Genomic DNA, 26,574 nt, shown 5'->3' on the forward strand with positions numbered 1-26,574 from the left:
TAATTTGAGTGGGTTTTTTTGGGTACTGGGATGTGCAGTCTCCCCAGGGTCTGTGGCTTCACCAGTTGAATGCAGAGGACGTGATCTGAAGAGCAGGTGGAGGGACCAGTAACATTGAGATGCCGGAGCAGTTGTGGGTGTGTGACACTGAAGGGCTAGATGCATTCTGTGTGTCTCCTGAGGGAAGATGCAAAAGGCTGGTCAAGTATCAGCTGTTGTGACTTGTCATCCCAGTTTCGAGGTAGAGAGATTGTCATTGTGACCACCAGAATTTTCTTGGTCCTGAAACGAGCTCTGCTCCTTTTCCCCACCCTCTTTCCAGAAACACCTTGAGCAGGAAGCCAATTTCACACTTAACTCCCTCTTCCTTTTTAAGGTTGAGCTGATTGGAGCTGTGTGTCTGGAAGTGCCTGACCCCTGGAGCATTCCCGTGGTGCCCGTCCTGCTGTGGCAGGATCCCAGCTGGAACGCTACGCACCATCTGAGCGAAGAGGAAGCCTTGGAGCTGTCAGAAGGTCTAACTGACTTAAGACAGGTACTGGAGTTTTCCACATCCCGAAGAGAACTTCCAGTGGCTGTATCTAACATCTAGGAATTATTAAAAGTCCTGTATGCTTTATGCACGCGTCAGGCTTGGTCCAGCCAAGGGCCACAGAGAGCTCTTCTGCCCTGAGCACAGTCTGTGATATACGGTGCTGTGCAGCTCTAATGTGAAATTAATCCCAGCTTGTTACTGCCCTCTGTATCTTGCTCTGCTCTTCTGTGTGGTACCTCCTGGTGAGACCCTGCGCTATTGTAACGCGGTCCTTTGAGTGAGGACAACACTCATCGAGAGGCAGCGTTCCTGCCACCAGGAGCCCACCCTCCGTGTCCTGAGGCAGAACATCCCCATTGGGCTGGGGTTTCTGCCTCTACCCCACAAATCTTAAACTATGCATCAAATGAGGCTTTAAATTGCGCTACAGTAAATACCGAACAGACACCCGCACAGAGCTGCAGTAATAAAAGAAAGGACTTACAGAGCATGTTCATGGTTAGACAGGAGCTGGTCTACTGCAGAAGAGCAGGAGGAGCTTGGAGACAGAGGAACAGCCGCTTTTAGTGCAGAAAGGAGGAAAGACAGACACAGTGAGGTAGTAAGAGGAGAAAGGAAAAAACCACAGAGTTAACAGGAACATGCTTTCCAGCTAGCCAGGCATCAAACACCAAGAAGTTATACTGCAATACTGTCAAAGTTAGAGCTACATCCCCAGACCTCCCAATAAAGGGGAAACCTGATTTTTCCAGTAGTGGTGGTAACTAAGTTAAACTGTATGAGTCATCAGGTGGCGTCTTTTTTTTTTTTTTTTCTTTTTTCATAAACCCTTTTGGGCATTTCAAGAATATCCTTTCCCTGTTTTGCTGATAAGTTTTTAGGCAGGAACACTCTGTTGAGCCCATTTTCCAAAAGCTCTTCAATATTGCTCTAGGAGGGGATGTGGTAGCTACATATTGTCTTCCTCCTGGTCATTTCATGATTAGCACCAGCCCACTTGGTCTGATTGAGGATCCTCTTCTGCAGAAGCCACCTGTATCTCTTAAACAAAAGTCTAGAGAGTAGCAAGTAGGTTGCTTAATTTCTACCCATGGTCACTGACATGTTCACTGCTAAGAATTCGATTTATGGAGGCAATGCGGACCTGCCACAGATACCTGGGTGGTGATCCTCGAGCCGTTTGGCAGCTCTAGTATGCTGGAAATGTCAGCCTGCCTTTTTAGGTACAGATGGGGGAGTAATAGTTGAGCTCCTTGATTTTTGTCAGACTGCAGTGCAGGAATATGGCAGTTATAACTTTACTAAAAATTAAATAGTAACTATACCTGGCTGCTAGCCAGCCCCCAGTACTAACTTTAAAAATATACTGCTGTTGGCTGTGAACAAGGTACTACTGGTCTCTCACCAATCCTCTGAACTGTAACAGGGAATTACCAGTGCCTCTTAATGCACTTAACAGCTGTAACTCCCATTTCTGGTCTTGCATTTTTCTCCTGACCGGCGGACGAGAGCCTGATAAAGTGCAAATGGAGAAGAAAAACTTCCTATATAAACAGCAGTTCTGATGTGGAGAAGTTGAGAGCTTCTTAGACCTTTCCATAAATGGGGATTTTCTTGGATTTGATGGATTTGCTTCTTTTTTTTTTTTTTTTTTTTCCCTGTTGGCAAGGTGCCTGGAGGTTTACAGGCAGACCTTGGTCCACGCTGTGGATCTTGATGTCACTGTTCTCTTCACCTGGGCTGCCTCAGGGATAAAAACCACCCTACTGCCCGGGTATAGCACACGACCTTGCTAAATGTTTCAACCAGTTGTATCTTAAGAAATTAAAGATTCCCCCACAAGGACACAAGTAAAAGAAAAGCCCTGCTGCAGTTGATAATTTTCTCTATTGAATAACTGCCTTAACTGTTAGAAATTTTAGCCTTATTTCCAGTATGAATGTTCTAGTTTCAGCTTTCAGTCACAGGATCCTCTTTTCACTGCTTTTTATACCAAAGATTGTCTTTGCTTGTCTTCTGGAAGATTTGATTAAAGATCAGCTTCTCCTTTAGGCACCAAACAAGAGACCAGCCATGGATTTCCCACCGTAAGGCAGGCTTTCAAGTATTTCAGGTACTTTGTGCTTCGTTCCCCCTGAGTTTTCTGATTATTTTTTTTTTTTTTTTTTTCACATTTCTGATCTGTGCATATCGGAACAGGCTGTAGCCTGTGACCACACCATCTCAAATAGAGAGGTCGCTTTATTTCTACGTGATATTAATTTTATTTCTTCATTCATGGACAGGAGAGAACCTTTTGCCCTCCTGACCCCTGGGTGTGCTGAGCTGCCAGATTGGCATTTGGCTGCCCGTCCTCGGTTACACACAAGCCTCATCCTCCACAGACCTGTCCCTTCCCCTGAGAAACCCCACTTACAAACTCATGGGGATCAGAAAAGGGGATTCTGATCCTCCAACACTGCCCTAAAAGGGAGTTTTGGGGAAATAAGAGAAGCAGGTAGCTGAAATCGAACTGTAGTGGAATGAAGACTACCTATGTTTGCCTTTCCAGCCTTGGGGGTATTATCTCCACCCATATATCCACGTCATTAGTTACTCTTCCAAGAACCTGAGCGGGAAGTCGTGAGAAGGTGGTGTGTTGGTTTTTTTTTTTTTTTTTCTTTTTTTATCCCATACTTATTAAAAAAATGTAAGTATGAGCTGTAGCCATTATTCCTCTGAGCTGAAGCTCTCAACTTCTCCACATCAGAACTGCTGTTTATATAGGAAGTTTTTCTTCTCCATTTGCACTTTATCAGGCTCTCATCCGCCAGTCAGGAGAAAAATGCAAGACCAGAAATGGGAGTTACAGCTGTTAAGTGCATTAAGAGGCACTGTAGACCTTGTTCTGCAACAATTATAAAAAATAAAAATGCAATGATAAATAAAATGGCACATATGGAAAGAGGAGTGTGCGACAGAAACTATTTGCCAAACAGAAAAGGACAGAACAAGTCAGGAAACACAAGGTACTTCGCAGGTTCGAGGAAGGCTTCAGAAGCTGTGGAGGAGGTGGAGGTTAGTGCAGAACACAGGTGACTTCGCAGCTCCACTGAATGATGAAGGAAAGAATTGCACATTAGGGCCAACCGTGAGAAGAAGGAAAAGGTCTGCACAAACAGTTAACAGACCTGGCTTATTTTCTGCATTTTTGTTGCTTTTTATTGACATCTCTAGTTTAATAAGAGCCTTTTCCTTTCAGCCTAACAATACCTTCGTCCTTCCATGTCTGTCTATCGAGTATTTTGAGAGCATCGTACGGGGAGTTGCATGATGTTTAGATCAGGGTTGTTTTTTTTTTCCTCCTCCTCCTGCTGACTTGAAATGGGGGAGCTCCTCCTTTTGGAGGAGTTTGTCTTCACTGCTTTCTCTGGGGCAAGAGGGATCTCCCAGCTTAGGCATTTCACCAGGGCGGTGGGACTACCTGCCCCAGGCAACTGCAGGCTCACAGGTATCTCAGACCTCTGCCTGCCTCTACAGAACAGACGTGTTTCTGACACCCAAACACTTGGATATTGCTTGAGCTGCCTTTTTTTTCCTCCCCTAAAAGCCACTGAATTGGCTTAAGAGGCTGCGGTAGTGGTGTAAGTATTGCATCAGTGGCACTGACAACATAATTACCAGCTGAAAATTATCCTTTTGGGGTACGAAATCTCTGTGAGGCTAATTTAACCGCAAGGGATGTCTCTCTGAGCTTCTGTTATCTGTGTCATAGTTTGACAAAAACTGTGGCAATAACAGCTGAGAATTTGGATTGGGGAAGAAAGCAAATTTCAGACAACTAAAAATTCATCTGAATTGGACAACTTTCCTTATGTCATGAGAGTATAATTTAGAGCTGTCCCTTAACGTATGCCTGATGTTTCTGAGCAATATTCCAAAGACCACTCTCTGTCCAACTGCCTCTCTGCTGCTTCCCAATATATATATTTTTTCCTTAAAGTCACGTATGGATTGTGCAGACCACTGAGGCTCCAATTGCCTCCAAAGCACTCAGCACCCCGGTCTGTACCAGAAGCCAAAGGGAGAAGCACTGCTGAAAATCAAAGCCTTTTTGTGTAAATCTCGGGGGGGGGGGTTGTGCCTCCTGACTGCAACCCAGATGTGCAGGCGAGGCAGGACAGCTCCAGAGGAGCACCACCGCCCCTACTGCTCAACCATTAATTAAGCTGACAATAAGAAGCCCAAGGTAAGCATATGCAATTTTACTGCCAAATCTGCCAAGGCAAAACCCATGTGAACCTGCCCATAGGGGAAAGTGATTTTTTTTTTTTTTTAAGGCAACTAATTTAGCCTACAGCTTATTCCAAAGGGTTTTTATGGGCGCGTTTTAAAATGAAGAATGAAGATTCTTTTGGAAACAGCAAAAGAAATGGTGTGTAACTGAAGCGTATCATTTCCCGAAGTTCTTCGAGTTGTGGGGTGTCTTTTATGGCCTCCTCTCTTGCATCGTGTTTTCTTCGCCCCCAGGGGATGGCGGAAGCTGAGGGGGGCTGTGCCTAGCGAGGGAGCTCCAGGGGTGCTGAGGCGCTGCAGAAGGTGCGTGGCCTTGCCGGGGGAGGTGGCTGTGACGCTCCTGCTGGGGTGAAGCTGAGCAAATGTTCCCATCTTCTGTGCTGACAGCAGCGTGCCATCGCCGGCCGCTGCGCTGTCGACGGTATGAGAAGGAGCTCTTTGAAGATCTCTTGGTAACACTCTGTGAAGTGTCATTCGTAATTGCTGCCGTGCCTACGAGGTAGTTGCTTTGTGCAGTTCTTGTCTCAAATATTGTATCAAAGTGTTATAAAGTGCTTTCATTGCTAATAAACACTAACTACGGTGCTATAAAAACTTGTCAAAAAAGCACCATAGGGCATGAATCTCGCTGAATAAATTATATGTGCCTTTAATACACTAATGCAAACTGTTACTGTTTCTGTGCGCTACCAGGCAGCTTACAGATCAATCAATGATAAAATTATTCATACATAACATTAACATAAGATACTATCGGTTTCTTGATTTTTTTCTTGTCTTTGATACAAATACTCGAGTTTGCCTGTTCGGCTATGCTCCATTTCACGTAGCAATACTGCATCCTTCCATTCCTTCCAAAGTGACAAATCCATATTGTGTTTCCTTTGCTTCTTTAAAAAAAAAATAAATATATATATAAAAATAGCATATTACTGTGGTTTGCACTTAAACACCTGTTACGTGTCTTTTCAGAGGTGACTTCCCTTCACTGATGGAAAAAGCACTGCCAAGACTCAGACCTTTAGAGACTTTGAGGCTAAAGGAATTTCTATACCTCGTGTGGAGAGAGGTAAGGATTTCAGAGCAGCATAATGCTCCTGTGAGGATGTCGCATTATATGGTGTGTGACATCATGCCTAGGCAAAGCGCGAAAATGCAGCAAAAAAAAAAAATAATAATGAGAGACATAAGAGGGTATGAAGTACCTTTTTGCTTTTCCCTTCATACAAGTGGGTGTACGTGCAGATAAGCTAAATTCAGTCTAATATCCACATATTTGTGCTAGAATATTTGGGAAGTGGTCTGGAAAGGGTTTTTCATTACAGCGGTGTTTCCCAAGCTATTTTGTCCCACCGCCTTCTTCCAGGAGAGTGCCGAATGCAGGCTGATGCCCTCGCACGTGCCGTGCCAATGCCTGGCTGGTGCTATGGGCCACATCGGCACCTGCCTGTTGCCAGGTAGAGGCAAGCGGATGCCCGGGTTACTGACCAACGAGTTGGTGACCCCCCCAGTGCAACACTGAGTCCTCCTGGGATTGAATGAACTCGCTGACAAAATCATTATTAGCTTCAGGAGGATCAACAAGTGGCCTGGGAGAGCATTTTTCTGAACTAGAACAAAGTTAACGATCTTGAAAGCAAACGCGTTCAGCTCCACTTGGAGTCACAGTGGAGGCAGCAGCAGTTGCAGGTGGTCCAACACCCGCACGAGTCTCAGAGCCCGTTCCCACCGCACAGATGCATTCCATGTTGATATTTAAGGAGGCCGCTGCGGGCAGTGATGGCTGCTGCCACAACAACTGACAAATACTGGCTTATACCTGACATTCTTCCCAGGTAATAAATAGCACTTCATAGATAAAGCCTTAGATAAAGGCTCTTCAAGTACCATGTGCCTCTGTAGTTACTGAAGTGCTGCACTGTGTTGGATGGGCTGATGGAATAACACAAATCAACAGCCTAATTAACATCCCTTCTGTTAAGTCTGCAAGAACATCTCTTCAAAGACTGTTGGTGACAGTGTCACTTAAGAAGTGTCACACAGAATCAACACGCTTCCTTGAGGGACATGATTGACTTTGAAACTACTGGCTCAGTCGCTGCCAAGAAAGGTTTAACAAAGCAAGATGGTTATTTTGACTTCTGTGAAGGAAAGGAGCATCAGGGAAAAAAGGAGGAATGCAGGATGGGCCATAGCAATGCTCCTCCTCTCCGGCACAGTAGTGTTCAAGCAAGGACAAGGTCATACAGGTCAGCTGTATCCGAAGGATTGCCATGTTGTACAAACCTCATTTCAAAACCTGTGCCTGTAACGCGTCTGTGTTTTCTGGAATTAAATTTAAAGAAAGTCCAGCTGAAGGTTCCATGGGAGGAGTCCCTGACTCTGCTCTATGTGGGAGCACACAAGGCTAAACTGAGCTTCTGCTAGAGCAAACGCCTGCCTCCCCCGATGAAAGAAAAAAGGGAAAAACATCAGTGAGTCTGTCTGCTAGTTAACTCCTTGCTCCGTTAATAGCATAAACTTTCACTCTGCCGGAAGAAGGGAAAACCGTTGGAGCTGTCCTCTCAAAAATCCCCACACTTTCTGCAGTGAAAGCGCGAGATGAGGCGATCTCGGCCAGCTCTGCGTCTGACAGTGCCTACGCCATTTCTCCTCCGGGGTCAGAATGCCTCTGTGCTTCAGAGTAAAGTTATAAACATTTTACATAGAAAACACCGAAGGTCACCCTGATCCAAGTACATGACGTCCGTGGAGGAGGTCGCCTGCCTCTTCGTGACCAGATGTTTGCATGTTATCACTCCCTCAAATGATCTCTCGGGGAAAAAAAAAAAAGGCACATTTCTGCACAGACAGTGGTGGCTGAGTTCCGCTGTGGATTTATCAATTGGCACTGACGTCGGGGATACCAGCAGAGACCTCTTAAGCTTCCAGAAGATACTATTTCTTCTAATGCAAACAAACCAGTCCACCCTCAAACCTCTTTGCTGGTGGCCTGGAGTCTTGCAGCCGGCTCCTGCCGGGGCACCGTTACAACCTCCCAGCATTGCTCAGCAACGCTCGGAGCTTTTAATGTTGATCAGCACCTCCTAATACCCTTCAAATACCCTTCGTGCTTGGACCTGTTATGCTGCTCCTGCTCACCTGTTGCCTCTGGTCCGTACGAAGTTAAACCCGTACAAAACAGCAGGCGTTACAGAAAAGTTCACTCTACCCGCACAGAGATTACAGCCAACCTTTCCTCCTTCTGGCATCTCACACTGCAATTAATTGCACTCAATGGGGAGTGTGCTAGTAACATTTTTCTATGCTTCTGTGACTTCTTGGGAAGTTCAGAGGTTATGAATTTGAAGTAGTGTTTATAGGTTAAATTCAAATACGAACTTGTAAAATAGAGGGTGGTTAATTTGCTTTGTACTAACTGCTTATGTAGACTTTGGGTATAAGATGTCAAGGAGACAAACATCAAGAGAGAGGAATTGTTACTAAATAAACTAACTGGAGGTAACGGGAGTTAAAGACTTGTTTTTAAAGAAGCAGCAGAACTTTAAAAACACCTAATAGTGAAAGCTATTAGAAATCATGAGACTTCCCTACAGAGGGTGAGGAATCTGCTTTGACTCTGAACATTTGAAAATAGACTTGGTCAGTCACAGGTTCCCCAGCCAGGAGTTACTAATCTTGCATGTTAAGATATGATTACTCTTCTGATTACAATGCCTGCAAAATATGAAGGCTCATAGTGAAACTAGTCTTCAGATGATAGGATTTCAGATGGTTTGACATCAGCAGCAAGAAACTAAATCCAGGTTTATCCCTGCAATGTAAGAAAAAGACTACAGATGATAACGAGGAGCTTGTACATCTCAAAGGAGAGGACTACACTTTGTCACCAGTCAAAGAAAGGCAACATGTGGTTCAATGAGATCTTTGAGCGAGAGAAATCACGTAACTTAATCAGGATTAAATGAAGACATAGGGTCAAAGTGAGGATCCAGAAAAATCCCCCAATTGATAGGGTTGTGATCAATGAAGGAATCGTATGCCAGGTATGAATCTCATTGATAAAGATGCAACCATAAAGCAAAACGTAACAACAACAACAAAGGTGAATTCCAAAACTGCCTCCTAAATGTAGGTACCTGAATCTTAAAAATGCTGCCTTCTGTGATGGATGATTGTAACGCTGAAGGAGTCTGTGACAGCCAAAGAACAGAAAGAGTAATACCGAAGTAAGGACTGGAAATCGTCAGCTGATGCGGGAATAGCCTTACTCAGCTGTATGTAATGGTTGATGTAGTATTTGCAAGACATTATGTACTCCCAAAGGCATACATACAGAAATATTGCATCTTTACTGGTGACAAAACCAAAACAAACCCACATCTGTATCAATTCACAGGTCAGGTCATCTATTCAAGATGCAAATGCATACTGAGCGGCAGATGTTAGCGACAACTATAATCTTTGCTATGCCAAATAAATAAAAGCAAAAACCTCAAAGTGGCCAATTTACTGTTTTGAAACGTGCAGTTTAAGATGCACGGAGACGGACAGCTGACTAAGAGCTGAAATGATGGGTGGATGAGCGCTGCAGACAGGCTGACAGCAGGCGAAGCGGGTACCTGCGTCTGATGAAGCATGTGAACCAGGCAGGCTGGCACCCGCGGCCACCCACCAATGGGCAATACTGGCAACGGTTAAGGAGCCAAAAAGTGGCAAGATGGTAAAAGGCAATCAAATCACAGCAGATGTAGTGAAAGTCCTTGACATCTTCCCAGAGATACCAAAGAGCTGGCCAAAACGTCTTGCGCATAACAGGGCTGTTCTCTCCCACCGATTCACCAAAGGCTTTAGAAGCAGTTTTAGCTACATCCAACGGGGAAGCTTTTCCCCAGTGTGAGTTTACAGAGAAACAGGTGGTGCATATAGTGCTTAAATAAATTCTCCTACAGCAATCAGAAAGGAAGAGAGTTATTTAAAAATGAAAAAGAAAAAAGAAGTTAACCTAAAATTAAAATGCACTTAAACAATTAGCCTTGAGTTTGAAAGGTATCTGCTGCCACAATCCATAATAGAATATAATGATAATTGCTTAGATTTATATAGCATTTCTAGCCCTAAGGCATGTGGAGCTCTTTGCAAATGCTGATATGCGTTGTCTAAAACCACTTTGACAGATAAAACATATTAATCTCTGGAAAGGAGGGAGACAGCCCAACGCATTCAGCACAGCTGTGCAAAGGTCTCGGTTGGGAGCTATGCCGCTGAAACAGAAGGGAAGTAGGTGGATAGTGAATTGCTATCCATAATAGAATTTATTCAGGTACCAAAATTAGTTTTAAACCCTGTTTTGGCCCTCTGGAATGAATGGAGAGAGGCCCAAAAGACTTGGGTTCAGATTCACTATGTTGGTGTGTAGTATGAGGGATGTATGTATTTACTGAAATGTAATTGTTTAAGTTACATTCAGTTATTTAAGTGATATGTTTTACATAGGTCTGGGCCTTGCCACGTGACAGGAGGAGATGTCAAGCGGTCCAGCCGCAGGGAGCACAGTGCTGTGTCCAGCAGTGCTCCTCTCTGGCCAACGGGTCCCGGCGCGACGGGCAACGGACTCCTAATTACAGCTGGGAGGCAGAAAACCTGCACACATCTTTGTCCACCTCACTGCACCATCCCGCCGGCTCTTCAGCCTGTCCCACGTTCTCATTGCTGTTGAGAAGCTCAGGTAAATATCATTACATGAGAGAGAATTCATTTTGCAGCAGACGCTTTCCGCTTTAGGTGTATAAAGCTGAATAAATATCTAGCATCGTTGATTCAGGAAGCAGAGGTGGGATTGAATTAGGCGGTCCAAAAACGGTGCAATGTATCGGTAAGGACTCAAGCGAAATCAGATTAGAGCTTTTCCCAACAGATAATGTCCTGCTTTTTCATCAAGGTCTCCAAACCAATTAAAATTACCATTCAAATCACTTTATGCAGAACAGGAGCGCTTGCTTTTGCTGTCAGGAGACCTAGAAGGATGAAAAAGTAAATGTGTGGAAATCTAACCCATCTTTACTGAGTGAGTCCCACCAGACAAATGACTTTCCTATTTTCGTCATGCACTCCTGTCCTGGTTTGAGGTAAAACGGAACCAATTTTGTTCAGTAACTTCACTTCTTAGCTGGGCCTCTCTAACTACTGACATTAACAGCATACTGTGCAGACAGTGTTCACCCTCTCAGAGTGATAAGACAATAGTTTATAGCTGATGCCCAGGCACGGTATGCAGAGAGGCTCCTGCTTATATTTATTGCTCTAACCCCCACGGCCAACCAACTTTGTTATTTGCCCCGTTGGAGGGTCGGAAGTGGAAAAGCATAGTGGGGTCCCACCTGCGGGGAGGAACGGACAGGTGACCCAAAACTGACCAACAGGGTATTCCATCCCACCTGCCTCATGCTCAGTATAAAAGCTGAGGGATCAAAGGGTCAGCTCTCTTCCTTCAATGGCCAACGTCTGAGGAGGACTCTGTTCGTCTGACTGTGATCCCCATCCGGAATCCAGTTCCCGTCTGTCACCGAGTCCATCCTGGGACTGCCCCAGTGCCAGCCGGTGACGTGATTGTCATCTCGGGAGCCTGATATATATTTCATTATTTCTTTTTATATTATTAATATTTCATTGAAGTAGTTTAGTTCCTTCTAAAAACTCGTCTCTTTTTCCTCCTCTGCCTCTCTCTTTGAAGAGGGGTAGAGGGGAGCATCTGTTGGTCCCATCTGGGGTCCCCAGTAGCGGATTTTGGCCTAAACCACAACTCCCTTGCTTTTTCCTTGCACCATCTTGTGCAGGAGAGAGGAAAAGGCACTGCGAGGAAAGCTCCAGATGCCGGACAGGAGGGAAGCAGACGGGAGAAGAGCAGTAGGTGCCGAGGCTTTGCAGCGAGGGAGGCGATTCTCAGGCCCTTGGGAGAGCTGTCGGAGCTCTCCGGGGATCCCTGTGGAAATCGCGTTCCTGTTCCAGGCCAGCAATTGCAAAATGCTGGGGACGCGCTGCGCGTTACGCAAACTGGCTGTGCAAAGCAGAGAGAAATAACAGTCATGCGTGTTGAAGACCAGGGAGGTTTAATTGGAAAAGACAACAATTAACATAAGTTACTTAACGTTTCCATTTGAATCAGAGAGACAGTGAAGTGAAACGCAACAATAACTGCACAGAGAAGAGGTGTTGACCTGCAGCAGCACTGGCCATCCCTGAGGCTTCTTCCCCTCTTCTGCTTTTCCTAATGGCACCCATCCTTCCAGCACCGTCCTCCAACAGCGCCGGGGGGGATGCCGTCAGCCGGATCGCCGCAAACTGCTGTAAACCGAGTTACTTTCCATTTTTCATAAACAACAGACAGATGAAGAGAGGCTTTGCCCAGAGCCAGGGGTTGCGTTACACGGGCTTTGCTGGCGACCCGCAGAAAGCCCGGGCAGGACGCAGGATGGCGTGGGCAGGCAGCTCCCGGAGTTACTGGGCTGAGCCCAGCTCCCCTGGATGGCCCGGGGGGGGTACAAAATCCCCACTGTTTCCTGCAGAAAGGGCTCTCCCTGAAACCTCCAAACTATACGGGTCATACCGCAAACGGGGAGCTACTGAACCGGGCGTCAGGCATTCCCCTAGGGAGATATAAACCGGGGCAAGGAACAGCAAAAGTAAATCTCAGACCAGAAAGCAAGCCTTAACTGGGATCCTGCCCTACCAGAATACATCAATTGCCTTCGTTACCCAAAGCACAAGTCATGCAATTAAAAATAGACAAAAATGAGTTGATATTTCAGTCGCTTCCAAGCTCAAGGTGCCCTTCAGTGCCTTGGCTTCCCTACCAGAAACAAACCGATGCAGAAGAGAAATTCTGATCTTGAATCTTGTATCAGGCCAAATAACAAAATCTTTCTTTCCAATATACAGACATATTGAAAGAGATTACTTTACTAAAATTGAAGGAACCTGTGGTATTTTAAAACCTTAATCCCCTCTTTCCTCTGTAGGAAATAAGATAAATATCTTGATTTCACTTGGTACAATTACCAGAAGCTTTCCTCTTATCAAAACTTCTCAGTTTCCTCTGGTACCGGGCTTCAGCAGCGTCCTCATTGTTGGCAAGCCAGGTGGGTTTTGGGTGAAGGAAGGTACCAGCTGACTCCGACACGGAGCACAGCGCAGACACCAGCATCAGCCTACCCGAGGGCAGGAATCCCCGTGGGAGCTGGTTTGTACTGGGAGAGGCAGTTTGCTTTGGGGGCGGGTTTGGCTGGCAGGTGGGACGGGTGCGCAGTCAGCGAGGACCAGGGAAGGGACGATGTGCACAGACGCTGCCCGCACAGCCCAGCGCGATGCTGGCAGTGCTTCACCGTCCCCGGGAGCCAGTGTGATGCTGAGCACGGGAGGGGAGCCAAGGTGACCCCACGCCCTCTCCCTGGAGTTTAACCTTTTTGCAGAAAAATTCTGAAGGGTTAAAAGCAAAAAAAAAAAAAAATATCTTAAAACTGTTCAGCTTTTAAATTCAGCACAGATCCCTAGGAAAGAAAAAGCAGGGAAGGGTGGGAGGATGAACCTTACCCCAGACTTCACAGATGACAGCTGAGAGAAAAGAAATTAGTGTCTCGCCTTCCTACCCTGGGGATAACCCAACCTCAATAAAAAGCCTATTGCATTTACAAATACGAAGAAAGGCTTCAGCAATAACTTCAGAAAACACCCACAATAAAACATAAGTCCGCCCCCACGCAAGCTGGAGGTGTGCGGTAGTGCTGGTGGTTGCTTCAGTAAGCACAGACGCGCTTTGCCTTCCCAAAATCACGACAGGGGAGAGCAGGGGCTGTATCTCAGACAGTGAGCGCAGTTTCAGGGACGGTCCCCCCTACCACGTCCTGCCAGGAGCTCCCCCCCCCAAGCTTTTCCCATTTCAATTAATGGTGAAAATCCCTCTCTTTTATTTTCCAGGTTGTGGTCTCCCTTCCTCTTTTGCAGCTCTTGGCCTTTGGGATTTGACAATGCCGTGCCAAACCGCCTGGCAGCTCTCGGCAGCTCCTGCTCCTTTCCCCTGGGGGTGATGTTACAGTAGGACAGAAAAAGCCTGGAGATGTGTCTGGGTCACTGTTAAGAACCCCCGCTGGCACCGGCTCCCGTTCGCACCCAGCTGCAAGCGGGTATGCATTTTTCGCGGGCTGAAGCAATCGGCGGGGCTGCAGCACTGGCCTTGGCTCTCTACCCTGCCTCCCCAGCGTCCCTGTTTAACCCTTGCGCTTCGACAGTGAGAAAAATGCTGCTGGGGGAGAGAGGGGGACAGCTGAGAAGGCCGAGTGGTCCAGGGCTCAGCGATGGGAGCATCAGTGTAAGGCGGGCACAGGTGACCAGGGAAGGGAAGGGACGGGACCCTCACTGCAGGCTTGCACCAGCCCAGCCGTGCCTGCGGCTGCTTTGCCCCCCCGCACATCCCCGTGCACGCTGCTGTGCTGGAGATACGTCCTGACCATTGCAAATGCTTCTGCCCAGGGTGGATTCAGCCCCTGTGGACAGCCCATCAGCTGCCTGGAGGAGCTTTGTGTGCCACCAGCTGCCACAGGGTGCCCTGGGTGTTCACCGACTTGGAGAAGTCAGAAGATAGGGAAATACACCCATCTTTCTTCAGATGAGGGAGAGGAGGGACAAGACAGCTGTGCAGATGATGATGTCCCAGCTTTTAGTCTGTTGGTTGGTTGATGCTGCACGGAACGGCGTGCAGCCGAGCCCTTTGCCGCGCGTGCAGCTCTCCGTTTTTACGGTGGTAACTTCTGCTGTTGCGGAGCATCTAAATTCCCAGACCCGAGGGCTTCTCTGCTCTTGCATCCTGCACAGCAGCACGTACAATCTCACCCTGCGCTTCCTGACTCAGCCCGTGTCTCCTGTTTGAGCTATCATGTACCTCCTGATATTTATAGCTCTCGGTGTCCTGCTCGTGAGCCTTCACAGCTCGCTGTCGCAGTATTTGTGAATGTTACGCTAGAAGGCTGGTACTGTGGAGAAGACTGATGCCAAGTTGTAAAATCATGCCAGGGAAGTTGGAACATAAGTTTGATTGTAAATATTGGCAAAGCTTCATAAAAAAATTACAAGAAAGCTCCTCCAAGAAATTACAAAACTCTTTTTTTAGTTGTTATTGAATCAAATGCTCTCCTATATTTTTACAGAATACCTTTTCAGGTTTGCAGCTAGTGGAATTTCAGTGAAACTCTTGACTAAGATTAACAATATTAACTAAGGGGAAGACCTAGTAAGTGCTATACTTAACTTTCCAGTCTGAGCCTCTTCCCTAGTACAAGATAGTCCTCCTATACTATTTTAAACTACTTTGTCCAGTCTTGCTTTAAATGGCAGAATGACATGGGTGTCACACACCCACTCTGAAGAAGAAACGGGGAAATAAGAGCAAAGGCACAAAATAACCTCTGTTACTTCTCTAAAAACATTTATTTCAAGGTAACTGAGAGCCCTCGTGCCGAACTGCATGCAAACCAATACAGTTGTGCTGCCTCTGCTCACACCTCGGGGACAGAGGTGGAAGCTGTTGTCTCCTTTCTTGCCTCCATCATCACCCCCAGCGTGCGGCGATAAACTACTCCGGCTCCTTACAAAGCCACACGCTGCTGAGAGCTGATGGGCTGCAGCCGTGGTCCAGCGTTGCCAGCTCAGTGCCACGCTGTCCCTCTGCTCCCCAGCGGCCACCACCTGTCCCCTCGCTTGTCCTAGGCACGGCTTTGGGCTGCCTTTCCCCTCTGAAACTCTGCGGCACCCAGCAAAATGGTGAACTTGCTCCTGGCTGGTTGCCCTTGCACAACAAAGCAATGGATTGAAAGCAAAGGGGCTGAGGACATCCCTATCCTGGAGATCATATCACTCAACCAGCAGAGACCCTTGTCATCACCCAGTGTGTCCCGGGTGATGACAAGGGTCATAGGCTGCAGCTCTTCCCTGAACTCACTCTTGCTTTGTGTTCAATACCTGTTCTTGAACTAGAGAGGTCATTACAAAAAAAGCCGATCTTCAATCTTAAATTTCTAGCGGTAGAAAATTGCGTACGATAACCAGTTGTCATGGCTTACGATTTTCACTGTTAAACATGAACACTGTGTCTCTAAGGCAAGTTTGCGCATTTTGAACTTCCAGGTCTTTCCCTTGCGACACATCTGTGCATTAGACTTCTGTACCCAGACAGACACTGATCTCTCTACCTTCTCTAGTACAAAATACGTAGTTCATGTGCCAGGACCAGTTTGTTACAGTCTCTTTTTGAAACCTTTAATCACGCTTCATTTTTTCCAGCCTCCCTGCGGAGCGCGGTACCCCACGGCGCGTGGGCAGCCCTGGCTCCCTGCCTGCGGGGACCGCCACCTTCACCCTCCAGGCAGAGTATCAAGTGGGAGCTGACGTTCAGCATCGAAGCCTGTTTCACCCTGGCTATTTATTAGATTAGCCTGTGGTCTGTGTTCCAGCACGCCAAGAGGCACAGCCATAAAGACCACGTTTCTGCAACTCTCTGGAAATATTTCCCTCGTGCTCAGTTAACCAAGTAATTCAGAGCGCAGAGCGCCCAGTGCTGCTCTCGCTTACTACTGGCAGCCCTCTAATCTTGTGCTATCTGCACATGTTATCAGCAATTATTTGTTTTTCTCCAGAGAGGAGATTAAAAGTAAACGGCTTAGGGCCAAGAGCTGTTCCTTAAGAATCCTGACTAGAACTACACCCGCTAGAAGATGGTAATTTTATTATGATTTGCAAACTACGGGGGTGACCTAGTTAATACGTGCCATGCTGATGTAGGTACCAAGTCAAACGTGTCCCACCTTGCAAACTGCAACCTCATAAAATAAAATTAGTTTGGAGAATTGAGAGCTACTTTTCATAATCTCATGTTTAGCAGTGGTACAGACATCACTCTGTCTTTTCAGATTGTTTTTTTTATCACGTGCTAGATCAGTCTGAACGCTATCACCTAAGGACCATGTCCTCCCTTCCTATTTATCCGTGGGTGCAATTTTGTGCCAAACCCGGATCCTGGGAATGAGACGGAGGCAACCTCAGGCCACCACGCTACTGATCCACAGGGTTACGATCCTGAAAAGCCGACTTGCCAGCCAGCGGGTGACACCGCACCGCAGCCGCTGCCCAGAGGCGCACGGTGAGGTAGGATGCGCGGGAACCTGGCCTGTGGGTCTTCTGGGAAACGGGGACAATTTCGGTTTTTCTTGATGTTCCCTGATGGATGCAAAATCAGCAGGATGGGCGAGAAAGCTGCACTTCACGGAGACAGAGTGGTCAGGTATCGACAAGACCTGAAGCAGTTCAGCTCTGCTTCTGGTTTCCGCAAGTGTCAGAATTATGGCAAAATCGGGGCTTTGTGGGGTCCTGAGGCAGCTTCCTGCTACCGCAGTCATGTCATATATGATGAGATGACTTTTGTAAACTCGTCAAGATTCAGCTTGGTAAAAATTAGACCTTCCCCCCACTACTCTTACTAAGAGGTTGTTTCAAACCGTCACTGCCACGACGGTTGGAAAGTTTTGTCTATTTCCAGGCTTAAAATTATTCCTGGCCACCTTATACCCATTTGCTCTTGTGACAGCATTACTCCTTAGTTTAAATAACTTTCTCCCTTCCCAGTCTTTGCCCCCCTGATGTGTTTACAGAAAGCAAATCAGATGCCTTCTCAGCCTCCGTTGTGCTTGAGGAAACAAGCCGGCCGTGCTCGGGCTGCAGTACGGAGTCGCGCGGTGCTGCTCCTGCCAACGCGGGGAACTGATACTTGAACTGAAACTATCGGAGTGGAAATCCCACCTTGAGCAATCTCTGGTTGCACTGCGCGGAGGGCTCAGCCCTACACCTGTGCCAAAGTGAAGGAAATACTCTTTGTCACCCCTGAAGTTACCATTTTAAAATTGTTTTGGTTGATATAACATGGCACACCCCGGGATGGAGAGCTCTCGTGAGGTTTCTCTCCTCAGCACGGCTCTGTACCAGGTGGAAAGAGCAGCCTCCAGAGTGACCCACGGGACCACCCGTTCGATAACCCTTCCAGCAGGACGCTTTTGGCCATGCCCAATGCTGTGCCTGCCCGCCTGTAATGGGGAAAACATACAGGACTGGTGAAAAGGGCTGCCTGATAGCACCCAAGGATGTCAGCACGGCTTATCCAGGCACCTGCAGCTGATGGAACGATGCTACTGCAATTTAAAGTCCTCCAACGGATTTATGTCTGTTAAATGAAAAACTTCATTAGCTTCTCCCGTGCCTCTTGCTAAGCACTGGAGGGTCCGTGAGGACAGAGCCCCTCCAGCTGCACAATAGGATGTTTCTTCAGGTCCTCCAGCCACCACGGAGCACTGTGGTAATGCGCCTGCAGGGTAGAGTCAGCTGAGGGTGGCTGCCCACAGGCCTGCTCATCAGAGTAATTTCCTCACGGGAGCATGATGATTTGCATGCCAACGTAATGTTTGCATCTATTTGCTAAGATGGAGCAAAAAAAAATCCCTGCCATCAAGGACAAAAATCAAAATCCCAGCCCAAGCTTATACAAAGCTATGAGCTGCACCCTAGCAGCACCTCATCAGCTTTTCTGAAAATAAAAATTATTTGTGTCTCTCAATGGGGAGTTTCCGCTAAACTCCTGTCAAAAAGAGGAATTACATAAAAAAGAAAAATTTGCAGGGAATGGAGATGCCGGGGGGATGACATCATTTGTTGTGTTTCTCAACTCTTTGCTCAGAAACCTCCTAAAAAGAGGTTAGTGGGAATGTGCTTTATCAGCACATTTACAAAGGGTGAAGTTCTTGCCTACTGGTCCCATTAATAAGGTGACTGCTGGAGAAATTACAACACACGTCTGAAAGCTTAGCAGCCTGTAATTGCTCCAAGTCTCACAAGCACAGCAAAATATACGCTGCTTACATTGTGCCTCCAAAACGACCTATGGAAACCCAGTGTGAAACAGCGAGCAATGAGGCAATGAAGGACAGCGCACACCAAGTCCGAACGATCCGTCTTGGGGCTAATGACCTTGTAGTGAAGAAGATGATAACATCTGTCAAAGCTCTGATCTGTCTTGCGGGACCATTAAAATTCCCAGGCAGCTCCTGCCAGTCAGAAATTTTAACCCTAATGGCCTGATTTTGCTCTAAATAACTGTATAGCTTTGGGCCGTAGTATTCTGCCACTGAAATTCCTTTCCAAATGATACTTTAGTGATAAAAAAAAAAATCACAGAACATTTATTCAGTTTGTGTAAAGGGAAAAAAAAAACCCTTTTAGACGACTATTCGTGTTGCAGTTAGTGCTAAAATATATTAAAAAAAAAATAAATCAATTTTAAATCAAAGACCTGCATGCTCTGCGTTTAAAAACTGAGTCACAGAGAAGATTCACTGTGAAGCAGCGCTGAAGCCCTTCCTCGCGCAGCCTGACCGGTTGCTTCCTTGCAGCCTGGAGCTGAGTTCCAGGTTCTTGCTGCAGCCCTCGCGCCCCATCCTCTTTCCAACATCACAAGCCGAGCAGGGCTGTCACCCCTCCCTGATAACACGGCCCGTAAACATCTCCTTTCCAGAAATAACCTCCCTCTGGTTTACAGAAGTAGTTGTTCCTGCGAATGCACGCGCATGTGCGACAGAGAAAGGGAGAAAACAGAGAGGAGGCAAATATTTTAGCGTCATGTAGCAGCAGCAGCGGCAGCAGCGGACCTGGGCTCGGATTCCTCTCTGCTGCTACTGCAATGGTTTTTAGGGATTTCAGCAGGGACGGCTGAGATATTGTCCTGGCTGTGCCCGACCTGTCCCCCCGCGCTCGCTGCCATGGTCCCTCCTTTCTCCAAAACACCTCTGCTGGTGCCAGCGGCCACCACTCCGTCCCGCGGGAAAATGCGATAACGAAGGCGCGCGTCCTCCCCGTCTGAGGCTAAATGCACCTTTGCCCACGAAGCGCCCGTGCTGGGAGAGCTTTCGGCTTGCCAAACGCCACGGGACGGCTCTGGCCCGGGAGAGCTGGAGAGGAGGTGCGGGAGCAGAGGACGGGGAGGCTGCGGGGGCCGGGCTGTCGGCTGGAGGCTCGGCCGGGCTGGGCTGGGGTGGAAAAGCCCCACTGCGGCTGCGGAGGAGCGGCGGGAGCGCCGGGGCTTTCCGACCCCCGGCAGCAAGTGTGTTACCGTGCCTCGGGAAGCTCTGTGGTCTCTGCGGCTGTCTTAGTGCCTGAGGAAGGACAAGAGATAAGAGGAACAGGAGGAGGCAGAACAGGAGGAGGTAGTTTACTTGTAAACCCAGATCCTTGAGAGACACCTGCCCGTGCCGTCGGAAAGCAGCTCTGAGTAACCAACCTCTGTGTTTTCCGAGTCAAGCCACGACTGCAGCCCACCAAATCCCACCGTCACAGGCAGGACGGGATCACCGCTCCATCCGTGCCCTATGAACACAAGTGAAGTGACGTGACCCGCAGCGGGCACTGAGCCGTGCCCGAGTGCACGGGGAAAGCAGGGCATTTTTTAACCCATCTTGTGAAGCCAATTCTGAGCCCGGGAGGTCGGAAGCAGCCGGAGGATTGGTAAGGCCACAGCCACCAAATGTGCCCATTCCCCTGAAGGTGACTCCACAGGAGAAAGGGGGTGGTGCGTGGTGGCACAGGGACACCCGTCCGGCCAGGATTTGACCTGTGAGGAGGTGACTGAGCACCGATGGAGTTCAAGACCTTGTGAAATTAAAGCTGTCGAAAAGGCATGGTCATTCAAAAATCCTCTTTGAAAAGTCACAAATTGATTTGCTTCTGCAGCAATGGGCATCCTGATGCGTGTTTGCTGCGGGCAGCACCCAGGCTGCCGCTCCCGCGGGAGGTCCCCCCGTGCCGGGGTGTCGGGGAGACCCCAGGGCCAAGGGGAGATGGGGCTCTGAGCTGGCAGCCTCGCAAAGCCCACAGGGCTTCGGGATGGCTGCGCATCCTTGTGAAAAGCCACCTTGTAAACACAGGGGGGAAAGTCTCTTTATCTTATTCACAGTTTTAAAGCCACATTAAGTAACACAATGCCATCAGCCCATCCGTCCCCCCTGTACGTAGTGGCCTCTAGCCCGAAGCCTCCTCTGCTCCTGGCCAGGAAAAGGCAAGGAGAAAGCAAGCGCTCCTACCTTTGCCTGTACAGACTGGAAACGGCACCACAAAGCTAAACCCCGGTGCCCGTTCCCCCTCAAGCCCTGACCCTCCTGCCGATCCCGCACGCCAAACCCCTGCAACAGGCGGGTCCGGCTGTGTGCAGTAGGGGCAGTGGGTGCACAGGGCACCCGGGGAGCTTCCCCTCACCGTGCAGACACCGCGGGAGCCGCGCCGGGGTCTCCCCTCGAATTACAGCAGACATGTCACAGTACGGCCGTGCCAGGAGGGGTGTCCAGCTCCGCGCTGGGGCAGCTCCGTGGGAGGGATGTGCAGGGGGCTGAGCCGCGGGGCAGGACCACCCCTGCGCACTCCCGCCGGGGAAGCATCACAGGCACGCATCCCTTCTTCCCTCGCTCCGCAGCAGCTCTGACCCTCTCTCCTACAACCAGGGTGGATTTAGTTCTATGCCAACTGATCTGTAAGCCGTGGAGTTGCCAAACTTCTGAAAACTGGAGTCCTGGGTTGTTGCGTTGCCTGTCCCAACAGCAACAAGGAAGCACCGGCGCTCGCTGCAGTTTGGGAGATTTACTGGCACCGTTACGCATGTTCCCTATAGGGACCGGTAAGACCCCGCAGCAGTGCTCTGGCGTTGAGTGCCGGCTGCACGCCGTGATTTACTGCACACTTCTCCCAGTGTTTTGTGCACCTTCAGAGCGCTGACATGGCTGTGGGCTGACTGGGTTATTTACTTAATTTTGAACTTATGAAGATGATGAACTTCCAGCCCCCCAAGCTGCATGCCGCTTTCTTCCCCCACATTGTTTCTCTTGGCTCTTCTAAAAGGAAAACCAGGATGTGTTTTACTTTGGAGAAATAAAACTGGCATCAGCCCTTTCTGAGAAGACCTCTCTGTGATGGAAAATGAGTAAATAAACCGCTCGCTATAGCTCTCCCTGAAGAGACTAATACACTGTACTGTGCTGAACAGTGCACTTCTGAGAGGAAATGGGGAATGTACCAAAGCGACCTCCTTGACCCAAACATTCCAGACTTTGTCTACTCTGATCATCGCTCAATTATATTTTACCCAAAGTCATCTTCTTCACTGTGGCAAAATTTCAGAACTTGTTTTATGCAGGAATTCAGGGCAATGCTGATGTGGGTTCCCATCCGCTTGTGCTGTATGAGCATTTAATGATTCATGAAGGCGTGAGTTCGTTGTTTTGTGTTGAATAAATATCTATGCATGACAAAAGATATGCAAGCAACACGTTTAAAGGGGAAGACATAATTTTTCAGATGATTAGGGCATTTTGCTTTCAGTCTCGTGGTGCACAAAACTCCTGAACACATGCTACAGCCGTCCAGAAACCCAGAGCTATTGCAGTTAATTATTGTACTAATTTTTGCCATACGTTTGTTGAGTGCTCATTGTAAATTCTCCTATCCACTCATTATTCAGAATGATTCCCAAGTCCTTTCAATGAATGATATTCTAAACCGTAGGTTATCAGAACTATGAATTGCAAATATTTATAATGAATTACACAATTTGTGCTGCAACCAGAGAAACAAACCTTTGTATATGACGTGTGAGTTGCAATCTCAGCCATTGAAAAATGAATAGGGCACGAATTCCGGATTGTAGCCACACCTGCAGATTTCAATTCTCCATTTGCATGTGTCCTGCCTGAATTTTGCTGCTGATGCTACACATCAGAATTGAAATAGGTGACTATCCAGGGGTAAAAAAAAAAAGGGTTCTGGCAATTCCAACACTTCTAGAAAGCAAACTCGGAAAACAGGCAAATCAAAATTTTCTTTCAAAGCTGAATATTTAATTCTAATACTCTTGCCCATCCTACACACAGATCCAGCTCTAACCGAATCCCATCTCCTGGCTGTTCGTGACAGCTTCAAACCACATTTTGCACCGCATCTTACCCCGCCCAAGGGACGGGTGTCTCTCCCACCAGCTGATGGAGAGTTCAAGAACAAAACGGGTGACAGGAAATCTTTTCCCCATCTTCTTGTTCATAATTTAGGGATAAAGTGGGGTGGTTGCCAGGGGATTAAGCAAGCTGTGGTCACCCTCACATCCCGGGTAAGCAGCCGAGCCACAGTGCAGTCTGCTCCCTCGCCCCATCGCCACTGTGGTTGCGTCTGGCCCAAAGTGTGCTACACAAAGTCTCTCCCTGCCTGGGTCACCCAGAGCACCACAGTCTTCACAGAGCATTTGAAAAATAAATTAAAAAAAAATAAAAATAAAAAAAAGAAAGAATGAGAACTGTCTCCCAAGCGGTCTCTCAGTCTGCGTGCGGTGAGGGCATCTGCCTCTTCTCACTGCCGTGTTTTATCGCACTCTGCTCTTCCTCCTTCTTTTTTTCCCATTCCTAATATAAATGTGAAAAATCCAAAAATGGGAACGTCAGAACATTTTGACACTGAAGTTACCAGAAGAAGAAAAGAAGAAACGCCTTCCCTCCCTGCAAGGCACTCTCGCAGGTCAGACGCATCCAAGAGCAAGAGGATTTTAAGCGCGACAAACATGTTCTTTGCACTTGCAAACGCACCGGTGAGATGATCGTGAGCAAGGACAGAACGGTTCGGACAGGTAGAGCTGAAGGAAAGTTCAGATCGTCTCAAGACTGGAAGTAGAGAGCGATTAGAAATCCCAGTCCTACTGTCAACCACTCCTGACTCCCTTGGAGGCTAAATGACTCACGTCAGCTTAATACAAAATCGCAAATCCCTGCGGTTTTGGGGGAGAGGACCTCTGCCCTAGATTCAGCACAAGGGCTGTCCTCCTCTTCACTGCTCTCCCTGCCGGGGTACAAAAAGCAGCTGTAAAATCCCACTTGCACAACATCCCCATTTGCAGGCGCTCTTGGTTGGGAAGAAACATCTTTGAGGTTGGAGAAGTGTGAACCAGGTCCGGCCCCCACGCAGCTTCTTGGCAGGGTTGGTACGAAGCCAGCCCATACAGGAAGGTTTCAATATTTCAGCTGCTGGGCACAACCCCCCCGTATTTCCATGCCAGTAAAGCAAATGTATATACACTATAACTTGAGAGAAGCTGCCTCGCTAAATTTCTCTCCCAGGCATGCTGGGTCCAACCTTTTTTGCATTTAAGAAAGAAGCACTGAAGAAATAAAAAATTCCTCAAGTGAGCTTAACTATCCAAAGACTACAATTAATTGGTTTTGCTTTAATCCCCACACCTCTATCATCAGCAGTGCGTAATCTGCACCAGGGAAGGAAGTCTCGCTTTTCTCATCGGTTACAAAGCTGAGGAAAACAGAAAATAACTGCTGTCTGAAGTGCAGATGCGCAGAGCTGCAGCCCTCCCGCACGCGGAGGGAGGAGGGGATGCGGCAGTGGGAAGCGAGTGCCTTCTGCAGAGCTGGAGCGATGTGGAAAGGCAGGAGAGAACCGGATTTGCACGTGTGGTATGTCGAAGGGAGGCGACACGCTCTTATCCATAAAAGTAGTCGTAAAAGCTAGAAGTGGGCAAACGCCCTGTGCAGGTTTGGTTCTCACGGGGCCTTTTGCAATGGTTGTCACACCTAGACTGACAGGGTGGTTATGCATGTCCATGGATAACTTCTATGCGGTACAAGTGGGAAGGAGAAGCTGGAAATGAGGAAAGCCTGATCTCGGCTCCACGGTGGGATCCACCATTTACTGCAGCCCACCCGAGTCTCCCCAGCCAGCCAGGGTGGCCGAGACCACAGCCACCCCTACCTTTGGAGGAGAGGTGACTCTTCACATTTGCTTTGGCCTCCACAGGGACTGCGATATGTTTGAAAGACCCGCAAAATGAGGAGGTTGTCAGCTCCGGGACACCCAGCAGAGAATAAAGGAAACCACCAGCAGCTCGGGAGGCTGTCTCCACCGCCCATCATCCCCAGGACGGTCCTGGCCTGAGCCTGCCGGTCCCACAGGGCTCAGGCAGGACGATGGGGTCTCATAGGGAGGTAACAGCGCAAAAGCAGCGAGGCAACCTGGAGACATGAGGAGGCACTGGCATTGCCACCTGCAATGGTCCGTTGACCATTGGAGGTCAAATGTCAGCACAGACTGAAGCAATTCACCTTCTGGGCTGACGCGCTCCCTGCCCTCTACGTCTCCAACCCCCACCGAAGAGAGGCTCCCTGGCATCTCTCTGCTGGTGTACATAACAAAAAGCATCTCGTTGCTAGGCTTACTAGCCAAAACAGACGCCACCCTCTCTTTCCTTGTGTTTAGGCCACCAGGCTGTCCCCTTCGCCTGCCGGGTGCAGTCGTGAGAGCACAGAGCCGCCCCGGTTCACCAGGGATGGGAGCGAGCCCTTCCTCCCTGTGCAGGGACGGTTCCAGCGTTCGCCCCCGCAGCTCCCCATCCGCAGGCACCAGGTCGCTCGCTGCGGGATGGCGCGCTGCGTCCAACGAGGGCTGCGCTCTCCGTCCTCCGAACCACAGCAGAAGAGCATCTGGTTTGTCCCTGGGAGCACGGCTCCGACAGAAACACAGGCTGAGCCTGGCTCAGCGCCACGCATCCATCACAGACAGAGGGCCCCGGGACTGTGCCCCCCGAACAGTTTTTAATCAGCAGAAGGTAAATACGTTGCAATGTCCTTCACGACTTAGAAAGCTTGAGAGATCTGTCTGTCTCAAGGTTGTGACAAGCCCTGCCTCATCTCCCATCCATTAAACGGCTCAGGACTCTTTCCAAAACTTCCAAGACCACTGCAGAAGGGAGCTTGGGGCAACCCAGCAGATCAGACTCAGCTGGGAAGTGCTCAGTGTCTGATTCAGTCTCCAGACAGGTTCAGCTCTGAACACAAATTTGGTTACCAAGTCACCTGCACATGAAGAGCCATGAATCCATGTACCAAAAGAACCAAATCTCCTCCGAACAGCTGCATAGAAACACCTATGTTTTTTTTTTTCAGAGATTGCAGTTTGTTCTAATATTACGGAAGATAATTGTTCTTCCCTCCCCTTCCTCCCATGCTCTGCCTCCCACCTCTCCGCTCGCTGAGGAGAAGACAGCAGAGGTTGTCTCATACCACTGAACCCTCCAAACCCCTCTGCACCCCGGCAGTGCACAGCCCACACGCTCTCCTCTTGCAGTGAACACATTGTGGAACTCAGCGAAGGGTGGGGGGTGTGAGGTGGGGGATTCAAATTCACTGGCACCCCGAACTGCCATCCACCAGGACTATGTCCCGTAGCCGTGCGAGGCACGCTCAGCTCCAGGGCTGCTGCAGACATGCGTGCCGCCGCCTTCCACAGGGGCAGGCTCTGTCTGGGCTACAGTAAAAGGCAGACATCCCGCCACTTTCCGAGCTGCTCAACCAAAATGGCAAACACCCCTCCTCCCAGAGAGCCGCTGAAGTGCCCCAGGAGGGTCAGGGCATTTGGGGAAGTTCATCCTTTGCCTTTCATTAGTTCAGAAGATGCAGCAGTGGCTGGTGGGGCTGCAAAGGCAGAACCTTAGAAGGGGCAAGGGGGCCATGATCCCTTTGCTACAGAAGACGGAGTAGGCAGCCTCCGCCAAGGTGCTCCCCATGCGGTCAAGTTATTCCCCCCAGACAAAAGAGCAGGGCTTGCCAAAATGCATACGTGACTTCTGCATTCTCCCAACTCTT

At 48.5% G+C, this 26,574-nt stretch overlaps 1 protein-coding gene across 1 annotated transcript in view; it reads right to left on the reverse strand.

Annotated features, from left to right (window-relative positions):
- Positions 1-26,574, reverse strand: part of HTR4 (5-hydroxytryptamine receptor 4) — a gene marked incomplete at both ends in the record, with an annotated part of 100,465 nt that overhangs the window by 27,662 nt on the left and 46,229 nt on the right.

Source organism: Vanellus vanellus, assembly GCF_965231255.1.
Source record: "Vanellus vanellus genome assembly, chromosome: 13".
Taxonomy (NCBI): Eukaryota; Metazoa; Chordata; class Aves; order Charadriiformes; family Charadriidae; genus Vanellus; species Vanellus vanellus.